Source organism: Neolamprologus brichardi, chromosome 10, assembly GCF_056152115.1.
Source record: "Neolamprologus brichardi isolate AB-2024 chromosome 10, ASM5615211v1, whole genome shotgun sequence".
NCBI lineage: Eukaryota > Metazoa > Chordata > Actinopteri > Cichliformes > Cichlidae > Neolamprologus > Neolamprologus brichardi.
In genome coordinates, this window is record NC_142113.1 from 21,454,500 (window position 1) to 21,467,725 (window position 13,226).

Sequence of the window (13,226 nt, forward strand, 5' to 3'; positions counted from 1 at the left end):
TTGGAGGTTGCTTTCTCAGGGTAGTTAATTAGAGCATGTGGAGACCAGGAGGCTAGATTATTAATCAAAGCACTTTTTTGGTGGTTACATAAGCAGCAGATGAGTGGAACATATTGTCTGATTGAGAAGAGATGTAGCAGCCACCATAATCCCATTCATCACCAGCTTTTTAAAGTGTCATCAGCTGGTGTAAAATAGGAAAAAAACTTGAACTTCTTTCAGTACAATGTACATGTTATTACTGTAAATTATGTGTCAGAAAAAGGTAGATACACACTAAAGTAGTAGAGTAAGTCAGTACTCTAATACACATTGTAATTGTTTAATTTTGAGGTTCATTTTTTCTGTTTCTTTTCAATTATAAAGCCCAACTTGAATTAAATGTTCAATACAACATGTTGATACTACAACAAATCAATACATTCAATACTTACCAACATTAGTTATTATTCATTTAATAATAACAGCAACATTAAGAAGATAATAATTTTGCATTCATATGTGTGAAATAAGGTTTATTACCTCCACCAAGGGGGTTACGTCTTTGGTAGTATTTGCCTGCATGCCATGTTGTCTGTAAACATTATAGCTCAACAGGTTTTGAGTGAAAGTGTAAAGTGGTGTCGTGTTAACAAATCCAGGGTCTTCAAGGCCAACTGAATGATTTATGGTAAAAAAAAAAAAAAAGGGAACAAAAAGCCTTATAACTTACAAAATATGACTCTTGCATGTGTACTGTGTGTTGTCAACATAAAGAAAGTACTGTATAATGATTTACAATATAATCTCACATCTGACCTCTGACCTCTCTGTCAAGCTATATAGATCTATTTAAAACTATGTTTCTCACTGCAATTGTTTCTATTGGCAACATATATGCATGTAGGGAAGGATATATGGGGATTCTAAATATCACATGACTTTGGACTTTTGACCTCTTTTCAAGGTCAGATAAGGTCAAATGTTCATAAGAATGCATTTATATCCTTGAAAAAAGTGTTGTCAAGAGAAAGACAATGAGCTGCCTAGTTAGTTAGACGTGTATTACATAACAAGTTATGTTCAACTATTTACAAATCAATACCTATTATCCATTACCCACTCCTGCATGCTTCTGCAATCAGAGTAAGCATCTGTCATGCTAGCCTTATTTTACAGCACTGCAAACTTCTTAAAATACAATTAAGAAGAAAACGAAATGAAAAACACAATATGAGTCCCTTAAAAGTAAATAATGACCAGAGAGTGAGCTGACTTGGTGCTGGTTTACACTATCGAAGTGCTTCTTGTTGTTTGCATATTTTCGTGACCACACTTCTGGTCTTTGCATGTGTATTTTAGTCTGTTGCATATTGGTCTTATATTGGAAGCAGAGTTTACATAGAAGAGTCAGCAGACAAAAGTCTTACCTTGAACTCTTTGGCCTTTGTGACTCAGGCCTCAGTCACACATGTCAGGCAACAGGCAGGTCAGTGAACAATGTGTATTCTTCAACCTCTTGGCAAGCGGCTGTTGGCTTTCTGTGTAATCGATTACGAAAGCCTGACGCTTGCATGGACAGAGTTCAGTCAATGACCCCTGGCAACCTTCAGTCACTAGAGAAAAACTTGTATTCCTTGACTGGGTGTCAGGGAATACACTTATTCACAAAGATGCAAAAAGATAAAATAAAATAAAATAAAAATGTAAAAAATCCTTATGTGGGTGAGGAAATGCATGCAGCAAGTTACTTTGCTAAAGGACCATGGTGGTAAATGAAAACTTAAATGAACTTCAAAAATTCAAAATGATAGAGTTTGGGTGCAAAATGATTACTATAAGTAAGAACACATCAGAATTTGGGTTTATTCTGTGTGCCGAGCGTCAGAGGGTTTCTGGCCTTCTGACAGGAGATATGGAAAGCACTGCAAGTGCAAACTAATGTTTTTACAGTTTAATCCAAATCAAATCCAGACACACCCAGAGTGGTTAACCTTCTCTGACGGTTTTTTTCTATGACAAAGACAGCGTACACCAAAGCAGAAAGTAACTACAGTGATAATTGTAACATGTGAATGTGAACACAACTGGTTATTCTACTAATTTACTGTCAAAGGAGCTGACATGTGCATATGTGACACTTTGTTCATGCAGCAACTGTGAGCATCATCAAATAAATGTTTCCTATTACACTTGTGTTTACACAAGTCTACACACACACACACACACACACACACACACACACACACACACACACACACACACACACACACACACACACACACACACACACACACACACACACACACACACAGAGGCTATATACGGCTGTCTTGCATGCCTCTTTATTGACAGTTGACAGCTTTAAGCCAACATGAAGTGTGGTTTTCACTCCTGCCGTGTAATTGACATCCTGTTGCTTGTCAGCCTCTTTTTCTACCTTTCCTTCAATCACAACATGACTGCTTCATTCTCACACTAACAGCGCAGGTCATATAACAAATCCCGGGGAAATGATTTGGTTGTTTGCTTGGAATGCAAATATCTATCTTTGTGTGATCTTGTGTGCTTGAGAAGTGAAGCTACATCTATCTCCCAGAATGACTTCAATAGATATGTTACCTATTTATGTGGATGATCATAGCAGAATTATACTACGTTACATTTACAGGTTTAAAGATCACCACACAGGCTGCTTCTTATGTATTAACAAAAGAACATATGACACAGATGTTGCTGACTTGAGATTTATTGATAAAAAAATTCAAACCGAAACATCAAACAAACAAAAAAAAACATCTACACTGGGTACTGTGCAGTCTGGAGCAAAGTCTTTCACACAGATGAGCCCAAAGTGGAGATTTTTAGCCACAATGCAGAACACCATGTTAAGTGAAAGCACAGAATATCAGTCAAACGCAACTCGTTGGTGGTTCTGGGTTTGTTTTGCAGCCAGGTGTTGATTGAGCCAACCATGAACTCCTCTGAGTACCAAAATATTCTAGAGTCAAATGTGAGGCCATCTGTGTTCCAGCTAAAGATTTGTCTAAACTGGGTCATGCAACAGGACGATGATTACAAAGCACAGCAACAAATATGAAACAGAACGGCTGAAGAAGAAAAGAACCATGGTGTTGCAATGGCCCAGTCACTAATTGTGGAGGCACCTTAAAAGAGCTGTGAATAAACTAATGCCTGCAAACGTCAGTGAACTGAAGCAACAGTTTAAGGAAGTGTGGGCCAAAATTCCTCCACAGCAATGTGAGACACGGATAAAATCATACAGAAAACAATTACTTCAAGTTGCTGAAAAGGGTTCAGCAACCTTTTAAATAATGATGTGTACCATAGTTTTTCGCACCCATTGTTTCTGTATTTTAACATCATTTTATTAAATAATAGTCAAATAAGTGCAATAAGTTGTGTTATTGAGGTTGTATTTGAATAATTTTCAGACCTGCTAAAGACCAGATGGATTTTAATTATCTCTTTATACGTAAAAGCTCTGAATTTTTCTCTGTAACATGACAGTTAATAACTCTCTACAGTGTAACACATCTGTCTGGCAGACAGTCATCTGCTATCATTTTAAATTCTGTTGTGCTTTGTTGATTGTGAAATTTCTATTATTATTGTTGAAGAATGTAAATACAATAAAAAAAAAAACTATGAAAAAAGAAAATATCACAAACAGGTTTTAAACCCTGAACTTAGCAACACTGAATTCTATAAACCAGCGAATCATTCAGGGTCGGTGTGATGGTAACATTACCACTGTGTCCAATATGAATAACTTACTTATGTAAGCAGGTTGAAATGTTTTACCTCCATTATTGATGACTAAATGCCTCTGGCAACATCATATTTGATCCCTGTAGTTAAATAATGATTAGTTGGTGTTGGGCTGTGAGGTATCTGCTGTTGTGTTGTTGCTAATGGACACTTTGGAAACATCTCACTAAGGACAAAAGACACAACTTAAAAGACCATTATGGCTGGTCAAAGTCAAAGTAATTGTATGGTATTAGTCGGCTTTTAACAGATGTCTGGCCTGACTAATGAAAGGTGTTCTGTATCACCTGCTGGCCTGCGTGGCAATAGCGTAATTTCTATACGAGGATATAATAATGTTCACGTTTGTCACGCTTGTCTTACACGGCTATGGGCTGAAGGACTTTTATTAAAAGCAGCATCATATAATCAGATTTTTTTTATTTTCCGATCTCATATGATTCTCTTTTTCAAATCAAAGAAATTATATATAATCACTAGCCCTGTCAATTTATTCCTAAACTGCTGTGATGCATACTTCAAGCATATTATCATACAAAATTACAAAAACATACTGTGAAAGAAAGAACAGGCATTTAACTAAATAGCCATAAAAATAAAAAGACTATTTGTTGGCTTAAAACAGAAAAATAAAGACACAGAAGCACAGCAATCTTCGTGTACCTGGCTGTCATTTAAACACAGCATCGTCATTATATTTTCTTTGTTTTCTTAAAAATTATTACCTTCATGGGAAGGTGTTCAGGTTAGGACATCTCTCATTACACTCCCTGTGCAGAGAACAAGCATCAAGTGCAAACAACTTTATAAAAGGCAAGCTCTGCAAGCATCCTGCTTTGGAACAAAACAAAACAAAACAAAAAAAAAGAGAGAGCGAAATAAAAAGGCAGCTAATCCATGAACTAACTGCTGCTGAGACGGCAGGCTGAGCCTCAGGTATTTCATGCACTTCAAAACTTCAAATTAAGGAGCAATTATATTCTCTCCTGGGTCATTACTAATCCTGCTGAGGTAATGGAGCCGCACCTACAGCCTTAATTGCAGGGATTACAACTGAAAAGGCACCATTTCCTTAACCAGAGCTGTCAGAAACAAAATCTTAACAGGAAGAAAGGGAACTCAGCATTAGCAAATACCTCATTTGTTAATGCCGAGAAAACCTTCAGTGAAGGGAAACTATTTTTAATCGCACTTTGTGCATCCAAAACAGTCAAAATTCAAATATGAACAAAATGATTTTCAAACTATTTAAAACCCATAATCGACTAAAGATCAGACCACAGTAATTTCACGCTTTCTCTGCAACACATTTCAAAGATGCATCTTCTGTCATCCATCTACGTGGCTGTGTGTCGTGAGGAAATTCGTTTTTTTTTTCTGTTTCATTACGAGTCAAATGTTTTCAGTGAATCTGCTAGAGTATGCAAAGCTTTTCCTGAAAAAGACATCATCTGTTTAGCAGCACGTGTTGTGTATATGATTTAGCATACAGTCATGTGATAAAGACTGTACGCTGGTACAGTCTTATCGCTTCCGTAAGAATTGAGGAGGCAAGTAGCAGCCCGGTGCTGCATGGTGTTGACCATGATCTGCTCTGTATGCACAAGTATTATGGAGTCAAATGTGAGGACATCTACCCAACAGCTAAAGCCTGGCTGAGAGTGGGTCATGTAACAGGACATTGATCTCAAGCATAGCAGCAAACTGCTGAAAAAGAAATAAAATCAAGGTGCTGTAATGTGCCAGTCAAAGTCAAATGCTGTGAAGGGACCTTAAAAGAGCTGCGAGTAAACTAATGCCCATAAATCTCAATGAACTGAAGTAATATAAAGACGCGTGGGCTAAAATTTCTCCATAATGATGTGAGAGACTGATAAAGTCATACAGAATATGACTACTTCATGTTCTAGCTGCTAATGGTGGTTATAGAAGCTACTAAATGATGGGTGTTTTTTTTTTTGTTTTACAGGAGTGTATAGAGTCCTATGACATTTTTTCACATTACCCTAAATAAATGATGGATGGGAACCAGGACCAAGAATCTTGCAGTCATTGGGTTAACTAAATTGCTTTGTATACCAAAGTATTTGTAGTGGTGTGCTACCTGTCTGACCAACCTCAAGCTTAATGAAATTTGTTCATGCAACAGGGCAATGATTTCAAGCACAGCAGCAAATCTACAACAGAATGCAATGGCCCAGTCAAAGTCAAACGCTGTGAATAAAAAAAATGCCCATAATCCTCAATCAACTGAAACAACGTTGCAGAAAAATGGGACAGAATTCCTCCACATGATGTGAGAGGCTGATGAAGCCATGCAGAAAATGATTAGTAAGGTATCGCCGCTAAAAGTGGTTCTACAAGTTTCTGAGTCATCGGGTGTGTTTCACAGGAAACACTTAAGCACAGCCGCTTGTCTTTTTGCACATGATTATGAATGATAACACCACAAGCTATGCACTGATTTGCAGTACAGATTCATATGTTTTTCTTCAAATGTTTTAAAACGAGTTACCTACATGATAAATCCTTTGCAAATATTTTGTGGATTTTTGATGTGCCTTCTTAAAACAGTTCTTTAAGCTTTGGCTCCTGTTTTGCCTCTTTCACTAGCATTTACCTCCCATTCAATAACATCAAAACCTAAAATTACACATTTTAAACTTTAGTCTGTTGGGCAAAGATTTAATTATCGCCTCTAAAATGAGCACATACTTGATTTGTCTGTTTTAACTGCACAAGAACACACCTCTTTCCCTACACGAAGATTTGATCCAACTTAAAAGACTCCTCTTCTTGTGCAGTGCAGGTCTATGAATTTCTAATGCTTTGCTGTGATCACTTAGTAGGAGTCATTTATAAACCAAAAGAGGGAAAGGACTGGAGAGTTGGAAGAGAGCAAGGTTGAAGAGTTGGAGAAGAGGTATGAGGGACCTCCCCTTCCCATTAAGCGGTATTAGCCAAGATCTTGTTAAAAGAGAAACATTCCCTATTGTCACCACATTGTCTGCAGGGGGCGGAGAGTCAACCTAACCCAATTATCAACCTTTTCTTTTATTACAGGCTGTCAAGTTTATGTTTTCCCGACTGGCACTTATCTATGATTATTACTTCTTTCCTAATAATGTCCATTAAGCTCCTTTCTAAGGAAGCCAAACAGATGAATTGATTGTTGTTGATTTTAATCCTGAGTTGCAAATAATTTGTCAAAATAACTGACTGCAGCCAAGAATGTGACACGGGTTATGAGTGATTGAGTCATGTAATAAGAATAAAAAAGAGGAGATGAAGAGAGGCAGAATATGGATAGGTGTCAGTGCAATGCAGGATTCAGTGCCATGCATGGGTCAGCATGTTCCCGGACCCTTAAATCACCTGAGCGTTGGTGTAATTATGGCTCTCTGGGACACCACTCAACCCTCTAATACCCAGGGGGCTCTACAGCGGCGCCACTTGTTGCGCAAGTATTTGCATGGCGAGAGAGAGAGCAGCTGGGAGGGAAACGTTGAGAAAGGTGGGGGAAGTGGCTGAGGGTGGAGGGAGCTGGGGTACCCTCGGGCAATTTTGAGGTTAATCTCCTAAATGTGGGCTGACAAAGGAATATTATTGCTGTGAGAATGCGTGCAAAGAGGAATGATGACCCGGGTCGTAGGAGAGAGGTGGGTGTGGTTTTTTTGGGTTTTTTTAATCCTGGAAATGTTTGCTGTTAAGGCAGTGCAGCATGCCACAGTTACGCATATGGGCATACATATTAGGGATTATTGACAAAAAGATGCCTTACACCCCTCACCATCACCCTCACCATCACAACAGTGTGTCCTGACACAAAAAAATAAACCAAGTCTTAACCCTCCAATTTCATTCTGGAGTCATGAGGCCAAACCTAAATGAACTCATAACCCAGAAATGTCTTGTATCAATGGTTTTAAACCAAAATTAGCCTCACAAAGATCATAAATACACCCTACGCAAACACACGGATTAAATACCCTGCGCAAACAAACTTCGGTTGCTGTTAGAGGTGCAATAATACCTTATCTTACTTCACTTTTTGCTCTGAGCTTTGGGATTAAGATAACAATGTCTGGTCAGCCTCTTCAACCTGCACCCTTCTGGAGGCTATGACATACTGTACTGCTGCTACTAATGTCTCTGCAACATAAGCTGTCAAACTTCAAAAGCCACAATCCCGAGTGAGTATTTAGCCAAACGTTAAGATGTTTATCAAGTGATAAATTAAAGATAGAGATGTTTGACTTTTCTTTATCTGAGCCACTGCAGTGATTTTAATTAACTCTGCTGATTTATGGGCATGATATTTAGCGCGATAAGTGATGTGATCAATATGCGCCTGCAGGCAAATGACGGGATCTTTGCAGAGTTAACAAAGAGGGTTGAAGTACAGACACGACACTTGGCGCCCGCTGAAGTAAATATCTGCGCATCATCAGTGAGTATTGATTTGTATGCAGTCTCACAAAAGAGAGAACGTATTATGAATGGAACAATCCTGTTATAAGTAATGGGTTAGATCTTCAACCATGAAACAAGTTTTCTCCTTTCACAAATGCCCCAAGTTTACTGATAATGAATGCCTTTTGTGTTAAGTATAGTTCGAAGCGGTCTGCATTACAGATACAGGATTCTTTGGTGGGTTATGTGAAGTTTCAAGTCTTCCTGGCGCCAATATATTTTTAATGCCCAAGAGAGGACCTCATAGCTGCCAAAGGAAAATGTCAGTATATGTGCAAACCCTCTATAATTGGAAAAGCAATAGTCTTTATAGAGAAGCATCACTCTGTGTTCAGCTAATGTTTTTGCTTGTATATTATTTACCAAATAGGACCATAACATAGGTTCGTGTATGGCACACATATAATTAGACAGCCTTTAAAAAGTAGGGTGAAGACAGCTTTTTCCAGGTGCGAATGCTCATAATTTTCATACCCTTTTCTAAAAGTGCAAAACAAAATAAATAAGTGCTACATAAAAATATTGATCGGCCTGTACAAGAAATCCAACTCATAGTCATAGTTTCATAGCTTGTCTAAAATTAAGTAGCATTTAAAGCACATCTCATTATTCTCAGTCCATGTTTATAGGAGGAGGCGGTGCATGCCATACGATTAAAGCTTCATCTGGCGCCTGACATTTTATTGAAGGTTGCTTCCAGATGTGCATTCACGCGCTGCGGAGACACTGATAATCCGGTAATAACAGGCAACTTGCACAGGCCATTGGTTTCACATGCATGAATCAGTGAATGCAGGAAATTTTTACTACACTCACGTTTATGATAGCCTCCGTCTAACCATTGGCGATGGGTGGATAAGTGCTCTGTCTTGTTAACTGTACCTGAAAACTAAACAGAAGCAGTCGATTGATTTGGTGCACGTGGGTCAAGGATCCAGGAAGCTAAAAGCAAGACCAGCCCAGTTACTGGACGTCCCTCAAGTTAATGACGTCTTGTTTTCCTTTTGCATGGTTTCTGTTCTTGCTATGTTCATGCACTCACACCACGGAAACCACTAGTCATATCTGAAACCGCACTTCTTGCAAGTGCGTGATGTGTTTTTGACAAACTTTATTTAGTTTGCCACTGTCTTAATAAAAATATAAAGTGATGGATATAAATGTAAACAAATACATCTGTGCAGAATGCTAAAGATACATCAGTCTCCAAAGTTACACCTGACACATCAGGACAGACTGACAAAAGTATCCGGTCACAACGCTAGCAACTCAGCAGTGCTGGTAAGCTGGAGGTTTTGCAAACATTAAAATATTGTAGCAATACTAGCGCAGTAATTATCACATCAGAAATGGGAAGCATTCAAATAATTATTAGAAGCCATCTATACTGCTATTATTCTTATTGACAGCCACAAAAACATACATACATTTTATCACTGCTTTGGAGGCTAGATTAAGAATTTAGTTTTATTGTCTGGTGTCAGAAATGGAAACTCACATGGTGACAGAAACTTTCCTCAAAATGACAAAAACAAAAATCAAAGAAATTCCCAAATGGCCTGACCTGGTAGATTCAGTTGGCATGCTATATTGCCAAATCTGTTGCAAACAGTTGCACTTCCACTTAATATGCATTTAGAGAAATGTTTCTCACAACCTTCTTTTCCTTAGCCAGCTAACTGCCAACTTGTCCTTCTGCTTTCACTGTTGGTTTATCATCTATATCATTTATCATCATGTAAGTATGGATGCTTAAGAAATTAATTCTTTTACTTTTCAACCATTTCACCCATCACTTGTCTCAGATTTGAAAGGGTTCCCAGTAGTTTGCTGAGGTAATTACCTGTAGACATGATGCAGAACAAAGCAAAGAGGGAGGGTCCCTAAATACGCTGTCTAGACTTAGTGTCTCGCTCCTTCTCTCTGTGTCACTCCATTTATTGTGTGCGACCTGTCGTCTGACCTGACGACGAGTCAACCTTAAACTTTAAAGAGGACCCAGTCCACGACTGTCTCCAGCTCATTACTCGCCATTTATCCTTTAATCTTACCATGAAAAAATAGTTTTTATTTCCACCATGTTATCTTTTGGTTAAATTGTCAACAAATTTCAGCCCCACACATGTTAAACAACAATACAAGGCTTCTTACTCAGAGACAAACAACAGGGCTGTGGAATAAAGAGACAGTTAGTCTCACCCACTTTAATGGGCCTCCTTTGAAGTGGTGAAGATAGTGCTTGTAATCAGCTTAATTGATTGTAACAAGGCACCAGGACCCAATAGCAAAATGGAGACAGAGCACTGCAGGGTGGTTTTTAGGAAATCAGTTGTGTTTGGGTAGAGTAGTAATTCACTATAATGAGAGCCATTACTCCAAAGGCAAACAATGTCACTCACTTCTCCAGACTCTGGGTCAAGCTGGCAGATGCAGTCATTGTGCTGAAACACAGCCACAAGGAAATTACAAGCAAATAGGATTTAAGTGGTACTCAAGTCAAGTGAATCATGAGTAATTGCTCTTCGATCACACTGAAATAAAATGAAGTGCAACAAAAACACCTAAATGTTAGCTTGGCAACACGTATTTCTTGACTAACATTAATCAAAACACAATGTGTATTCATAATGAATCTTTACGAGCTGAAATTACTCTTTAGCAACAAAAACTGACTAAAATCAGCACATTTACTGCTTGAAATGCCCCCTTTCCTCTTTAGCTATAGTCCCATAACTCTCTCCATTTTATCAGTGAGTCTCTGTATTGTTCTTCCCTTTCGCTCTTGTCATGTGGAGTTGATAATTCCTATTTACTCTCAAAGTCAAGAATTGTCCATGGACCAGCAGCTGGTGCTACTAAGTTTGGTAAAGGCATAGACATTTTGTTGTGTCGACATGGAAAAGGTCTGAAGAGGGTAAGGGATATCAGGCTCATTGTTGAAGGGTATTTGGTCCCTATACAACCACAGAGTTCTTGATTGATTCTGTTCATCAATTTTATGGACAGGATTTCTAGGTTCACCTTGAGGGTTCTCAAATAGCGTTGTGGTCCTCTTAAGTTCTCATCTCTGTTTTTGGGGGATGATGTGATTCTGCTGACTTGATTAAACTTGCTCTGGAGTGGTTTGGAGCTCCATGTGAAGCTGCAAGAGTGAGAATTAGCAAATAGAAATCAGAGGGTTCATAACCAGAAAAGGGTGGGGTACCTGCTCTGAATTGTTGATAGTGACTGAAAGAATAACACTTTCGATACAAGGGGTAGAAAGAAGGGTTTGGGTCTGGACTCTATTTTAGAGATAGGGCGAGGAGCTGAGTCATCCGGAAGAGGTCTGAGTATTGCCACTATTTCTCCAAATTGAAAGGAGTCAGTTGAGGTGATCAAGATGCCTTCTGGTGAGGTGGCTCACAGGTGAGGTGTTTCATGCATGTCCAGTAGATTAGATCTCAGGGTAAATCCAGAACACCCAGATATCATGTCTCTCTGAGCCATAATCGTTCTCTGTGAAAATACTTTGGTGTGCTGCCAGAGAAGCTAGAGGTGCTGACAGTGGAGGCCTGAGCATCTCTGCTTAGACTGCTGTCCTTGTGACCCACATCCTGAGAAGCAGCAGAAAATGTAAATGCCTTTGTAACCCTTTCCATACTGATACATGTCAATAACTGTTATTTTCATCCGTTCTTGACTTCTTCTGTTCTTTAGGTTGTGGTGTGATGTGTTGCTTTTTTGAGATCTTTTGGCCTACTTTGTCAGACAGATTCTAGTTAAAGGATTTCTAGGTTCACCAGGTCTATCACAGCCCCACCTCCCTCCAAAAAAAAGTGGTTAACTCGTGCTTTAACAAGAGGTGGCAATTACTTCATAGATAGGTTTGGATAGCTTTCCTTCCCTCGTGAAAATGAAATGGTCATTTGTAAAGCCTTCTGTAAACCACTTGTGTGTTTCCTCTCAGCATCTCACTCTGCTTTTCTCTCCTTTTCCTGCACCATGGATGTAAAAGATAGTATTATGGTAACTGCCATTCTGCTAATCAGTCTAACAACAAGCTCCTGTTGCTCCATTTCAAAGGGCACAGGCAGAGGTTTATAACCTTTGATCCTGTAGGTGAAGAAAGGGTCACCACAAATGGCTCCAGTGCACTTCTCACTTTTGGGTCAGAGCAAAGATCAGTTTAGTCGATGGTTTGTAAGCGCCACACTCTCGGTTATAGCCCTGGTCTGTCCTTGGTCCTACTGTGACTGGCGTCTTTAGCTCGTTAAACAGCAGTGAGTCTGAGTCTAGAGTCTACTTGGAGCGCACACACACACACACACGCACACACACACACACAGGAAGTATTTCATAAATAAAGTCTATCTTTTGCAACTGTGCATCCATGTATGTTTGCACCTCTTGTTAGCTTTCCCCACACACTTAGCTTGCAGAACACTGAGTCTGTTAGCCAGCTAATCTCATGATTCAGTTAAACAGCTGCTGAATTAGTCAGTCAGCCCAGAGGTTCTTTAGTCATTTATTTAACCAGCCAATGTTCCATCTAACACAGTGGCCAACTAACCTATGAGTCAGTAGGCCAGCCAGTCAATTCCAAACTCCTGACCTTTAAAAGGGTTACAACTATCTTTGATGTTCCCTTTTCCTTGTTTTAGTATAGAGGGTCATTTGTTTATCCGGTTAAGTGCTTTGTTCTTTATGACTCTATAAAAGAAGCTTTCAGTAGAGACCAATGACAAAGCGGCACATATTCATTTTACCCCAAGGTTGTTAAACAAAGACACACACAGAAATTTGAATGCATAACTGGTTTTGAAGACGAGGGGACTTCTAATGTTACACTCTTAATCTTGAAATAGTTTTATACAATAATATACAGTCGTGGTAAAAAGAAGGTACACACTCTTTCAATTATACAACTTTGCATATGAAAACATAATAAAAAAATCATTATACAGTCCTTAGTAAGTCTTAAAATAAAGTAAATGCAGCCT